Consider the following 5,860-nt stretch of genomic DNA (forward strand, 5'->3'; position numbering starts at 1 on the left):
ATACCCTTTCATGTGAAGCAAGAAAATGGGTAAAGCCTTGACCTAGGCTCCTAGGGATCCTCCACTCTGTCACATCTCTGACTAAATGGAACAAACCCCCAGAGAAAATGTTTAAAATAGCCCTGATAAAAATAGGTACCACCAGGGATGGTGGCAGGTCTCCTGTGAACCATGAGACAATCTTCAACCATGATGTATCTCAAACGCATCACAGGCTAAGGAGATTCTGATCAGCCTTTGAGCAGTCAGGGATGGCCCAGGGTAGCTGAGTAACCCCAGTCTACTGAATAAATATTAGCACTTTCTCACGTGCCCGGGGAACATAAAGGACGGAGAACCAGTCACAGCCACGCAGAACTGCAATCCTAAACATCTCCTGTCTACAGTATGAGAGCTAGAGATAAGATGGCAGCTGTGTTCCCATTAATACTTCCTTGCCTGATTCCTCAGGCCCTCACAAGAACCCTGGGCGTGAGGCATCCCCAATTTACAGGCACACAAAGTGAGCCTCAGAAAAGCCAAGCGACTTACTCAGAGCTATCTTTTTCAAAGCACCAGACCGGCCCAAATTCTGCTCATACTCTACCTTCTGCACAGTGTACAGTTCAGTTCAATTCAGTCGCTCAGTCGTGTCCGACTCTCTGCGACCCCATGAATCACAGCACGCCAGGCCTCCCTGTCCATCACCAGTTGGGTGTACAATCCTCTAAATTCTAGCTATTCCAAAGTTTGGTATTAAAGTAGTTGTATTGTTTGCCACATAATCCTATTATTTATATGTTGTTGACCTCATAGCCAATATCACAGGTTTATCTATATTTCCTTTCTGTGTTTGTACTCTCCTCTCCCTTTTATTGGAGAAGGCAATGGCACCCCACTCCAGTACTTCTGCCTGGAAAATCCCATGGATGGAGGAGCCTGGTGGGCTGCAGTCCATGGGGTCGCTAAGAGTCGGACACGACTGAGCGACCTCACTTTCACTTTTCCCTTTCATGAATTGGAGAAGGAAATGGCAACCCACTCCAGTGTTCTTGCTGGGACGGGGGAGCCTGGTGGGCTGCCGTCTATGGGGTCGCACAGAGTCGGACACGACTGAAGTGACCCAGCAGCAGCTCCCTTTTATGCCCTGCATTCCACCGAAACTCTGCTTATCTTGGTCACAGTTCTTACAGGTGCGTCCAATTCCCGTCTGACTTCTAACAAATAATCTTAAAAGATGTGGGAGTGGGACTCAAAAGTGAAAAGTAAGGACATTATTCTGGGAAAAAAGTTCCTTGGAGAAGCTCTGTGAAGATGGAATAACCCTCATTTGGAGCATCTTGAATGGTGGAGCGGGCAGACATGGCGGGATGAGGAAGAGGCTCTTCTTGCTGGGCAGGCTGATTGTGAGAGAGCCATGGCTACTTGAGCAGGATGTCAAACAAGCTTCTGGGTATGTGAGTCTGCGGCTCGCGATAGGCGTTATCTAGTGATGAGACTTGGCCGTCATTTGCTCAGGAAAGAAGGCTGACACTTTGGGGCTGGTTCAAGTCTGGCAGGAAAATACAGACCAGATCGGGACCATGAGCGAGGTTCTCTCTGAGTCTCTGTGAGAGGTCTGGGAGCTCAGCAGGCTAAAATTTCTAATGAATTGGAAAGCCTGATAGTTACACCTTCAGTTTAAGCTCCTTTCACATCCACTTCTTGGGATTCAATTTAAGAATATTCTTGACCTCAAGATACTAGAACGTAAAGCTGAGCTGGGATGTTAATGATATCTTCACCCCACAGAGCCTTGGCTTCTGGGCTGAACGGAACTATCTTCAGACCATCCGCATCTACAGAACTGCAAAATAGAACCCAAAGAGGACATTCTCACCCCCAAAGGATAGGTGGCAAAAAGTCTGGCTCTTCACTGACCGATTTCAACAATCCTCATATGAAATTTCTTGACACTGTCTCTTACTGCACATGGTTGACCTGGCCTACAGGTGCAGCTGCTCCCTGGGAAGGAGCTGGTGGTCATTTTATATCACTGTGCCACTACAGAGGACAGACTGGTGCCCATGCCTTAGTAGAGAAACCAGCACAACTTGGACAGAAAGATTGCAACACTCTCTGAAAAAAAGCTTGACCACAAAACTAGAAATAGTACTTCCATCTGATCTCAACTCTTCCCCTCCAAAAATCCAGCATCTGACTTCTCTACTGGTAATGAACACGCAAGACCAACAGTCCAATCACATTGCTAATTCTAGCCACCTTGGAAAACAAAAAAGGAGTCAGGGAGGAAATCTGTGCTTACAGGGATGGGAACACAATAGAGCAGTGAGGAAAAGTATCTCTGTGAACTGATACCTCCCAGTTGATCCAGTGGTTAAGATTCTGCACTCCCAATGGAGGGGTCCTGGGTTTGATCCCTGGTCAGGGAACTAGATCCCACCTGTCACAATTAAGAGCCAGCATGTTGCAATTAAGACCAGCACAGCCAAAATAAATAAAGATAACCATCAAGGACCTACTGGATAGCACAGGGAACTATATTCAATATTTTGTAATAACCTATGAAAGAAGGGCTTCCCAGGTAGCTCAGTGGTAAAATATCTGCCTGTCAATGCAGGAGACGCAGGTTCAATCCCTGGGTTGGGAAGATCCTTTGGAGTAGGAAATGGCAACCCACTCCAGTATTCTTGCTTGGAAAATTCCATGGACAGAGGAGCCTGGTGGGTCCATGGGATTGCAAAGAATCAGACACGACTGAGCACACATGCACACACATACATAAGGGAAAATAATTTTAAAAAGAATATATATATATAATTAAATCACCATGCTGTACAGCTGAAATTAACACAATATTGCAAATCAACTATACTTCAAAAGAAAGAGAGAAGGATTGGCTGATTATTAGTTTTAGTTTCTCATTACATCACAGATATGTGGTTGGTAGATTAATTTACTTCAGTGGCCAGTGTACCTGGAATATTTTATAGTAAAATATTTTAATGGCTAATATTAACCGTAATTTATCACTGTAAGTTTAGTGAGGAAATTGAAAAATGATCACACTACAGGTGTTAGACACATCTATAGATTAGATTGAATGCATGCATTCCTATAAAAGGCATCCTGAATACCAGTCAATTTGGCACTGGCTCTCCCTGGAAAATAGTTGTGAAGCTTCTCCAGGGGACGGAGAAATGGAAAATAATCAGGTTATTTGTCACCTTGCCCTGTGGGCTTGGCAAAATATGAGAAAGCACATAAAAAGCTAGGCATGGAATCAGCTTTACTACTATTTTTGCTACTTATTTTAAAGTACATCTTTACAAGTATCTCAGTACCTCTTACTATCTTAGCAGACAGGTCTGTCTCATATATCAAGAGATACCACCACCAGATAAGTCAGGTTCACACTCAAGGGGGAAAGTCCAGGGAACAGTAACCTATGGAAGGGACCCAGACAGAAGTCCACCACATTAAGAACAGAAGCCTCTCCAAAGGCATACATTGGGGAGAGAAGACTTGACAGCTTCAAATCAAAGGTGTCTCTCCACGTCAGCAGGGACTAGTACACCATAATGTAACCAGTGAGAAACAGCTTAGAGTGACATGACATCAAAATCTACTAAAGGGGTGAAGGGTAAAAACCAAACCCCAAGGTTATGGGAGGACTGAATTCTATAATAAAGACATTTATAGTGTAAGAATCTAACCAATTCTGCCCATATGATTTGCATTCATTTCTCAATGTCCACCACAAAACTAATATCCTCAATAGTATTCATTATGATAATAAATAGGTATTGATCACTTATTATATGTCAAACACTTTTAGGCATTTTACACGTATAAATTTCCTTCCTTTTCAAGGCAAACCTATGAAGCAATTCCATTAACATCTCCATTTTACAGATGATAATATGAAAGCACAGAGAGGTCAAGTAACTCACCCAATGTCACACACCTCAGAAGAGGTAAAGTCTGGATTTGCACCCAGACATTTTGGCTCCAGAGCTTCTGCACTAACCACTTTACTTCACTGCCTCTCAGTGAGGAGGAATGTCCAAGTGAGATAAAGAAAACAATGGCAGCAAATAAAACGGGCTCTATCTACAGCTTGCTGGAATAAATTCAGTCAGCCAGTTCCTATTACTTTGAGTCTGTCTTCCCCAAGGAAAGTGGACACCAGGATTGCCCCCACCTCCACCAGCATTCATCCCATCTCCCCTCCACAGCAGAGAGGACATGGAACTTGGGCAGACTGATCCATTGATATGGTCTCTGAAAAAGTCTATCTTGAACATGTAAAGTAACGAGCTGGCATTTTTGCTTATGTATTAGCCTCCATTAGCTTCCAACTTGGGAAGTGTGAGTTTTCCCAGACCATCCATGAGGTAACTAATCAAATCAACCTTCAGTTCTGCAAAGCTGTAGGTCAGACCCCAGTCTACAAAGACAAGAAGCCAAAGAAAAGCACTGTCCCTTGAAGCCCAACCCGAAACAGTCATTCTAATGAACAGCCCAATTCTAATGAATCATCTCACTTCTAAGAGAGAATAAAAATAAACACCATTTACTGAACACTTCCTATTACTGAGGAGCTGTTTCACAGGCCATCCTCCTTGTGCATTCTTCTGTGTTCCCCCGGGACAGGACAGGAGTTTACTAGCCATGGACTGAAGGCTGGCAGTTCCCAAATATCACAGCTTAGCACTTCTAAGACAAAATTTACATTAGCCTAGGCTTCTCTGGTGGCTCCACCAGTAAAGAAACCGCCTGCGATGCAGGAGACCTGTGTTTGATCCCTGGGTTGGGAAGACCCACTGGAGAAGGGAATGGCTACCCGCTCCAGTATTCCTGCCTGGAGAATCCCACAGACAAAGGAGCCTAGTAGTGGGCTACAGTCCACGGGGTCACAAAGAGTTGGAGCTGAATTGAGCGACTACTCACACACACATGTGGTTTAATAAGAAAAATCTTGACAACCCAATATGAGTTTTTCTGGAAGCTCTATGTGTGTAGTATACAGGATTCTCCTTTATTATAAGATTATATTCTTTCTACTTCTAGTACTGAAATAACTTTTCTTTTATGAAAAGATTATAATATTATATGACAATTCTACTGTTGCTGTTTTTAATATCCTCACTTCCCAAGACAAAAGCTAACAACCCTATGTTAAGTGTCCTGAATTAAAAAAAAAAAAATTTGTTGTTAGATCATAAAGTACGACACGTATTATAGGGTCACTAGCTTGGGGGCTGACATCCTGGGTTTTGCGTAACTTCAACCACAGAGAAAATTTAGAAAAGAGACCAGTGGTTGGTGGAATGTCCCCTGTGCTGATGTCTTCCCTGCAAAGCTCCTTCTGACCTCCAGTTACCCCTTTGGTCCCCAGTGGCTACTACCAGTAGGAATTCCCTGTCCTTCCTGGCCAAGCTGATGTGCTGGGCAGAGTTCAGGACACAGCTTTAAATGTGGTTTCCTGATTAGCAGAGAGACTCCAGTTAGGCAGGAAGGAGTTCAAGCTTGAATATTGTATGTCATAGTCATCTACCAGTTCTTAGGAATGAATACATCAACAGAAGGGACCTGGAGCAAAAAAGCATTCGTGAGAAAATCCCCAGAAACTCAGCGAGAGACTCTTGTCACTGCACTTCATCTTCTGTATATTCTTTTGACAAGAAAGTGACACATTTAAGACTTAGTTACTCTAAAATGTCATTCAAGATGAACAATATTTGAGAAGGTTAACGATGACTGAGAGAAATGAGTGCTAACAGGAACCAGATGAAATATCTTCATGACTTCCTGGCTAAGGAAGACGGTGATAAGAAGGGACTCCCCGCCCCCCGCCCCCCCATCACCACCAGAAAGG

At 43.7% G+C, this 5,860-nt stretch overlaps 1 protein-coding gene across 3 annotated transcripts in view; it reads right to left on the bottom strand.

Annotated features, from left to right (window-relative positions):
- Nucleotides 1-5,860, bottom strand: part of SAMD4A (sterile alpha motif domain containing 4A) — a 232,701-nt gene that overhangs the window by 135,434 nt on the left and 91,407 nt on the right. The window lies entirely within an intron of this gene.

Source organism: Moschus berezovskii, chromosome 9 (assembly GCF_049115385.1).
Source record: "Moschus berezovskii isolate FMDL1 chromosome 9, NW_MosBer_1.0, whole genome shotgun sequence".
Taxonomy (NCBI): Eukaryota; Metazoa; Chordata; class Mammalia; order Artiodactyla; family Moschidae; genus Moschus; species Moschus berezovskii.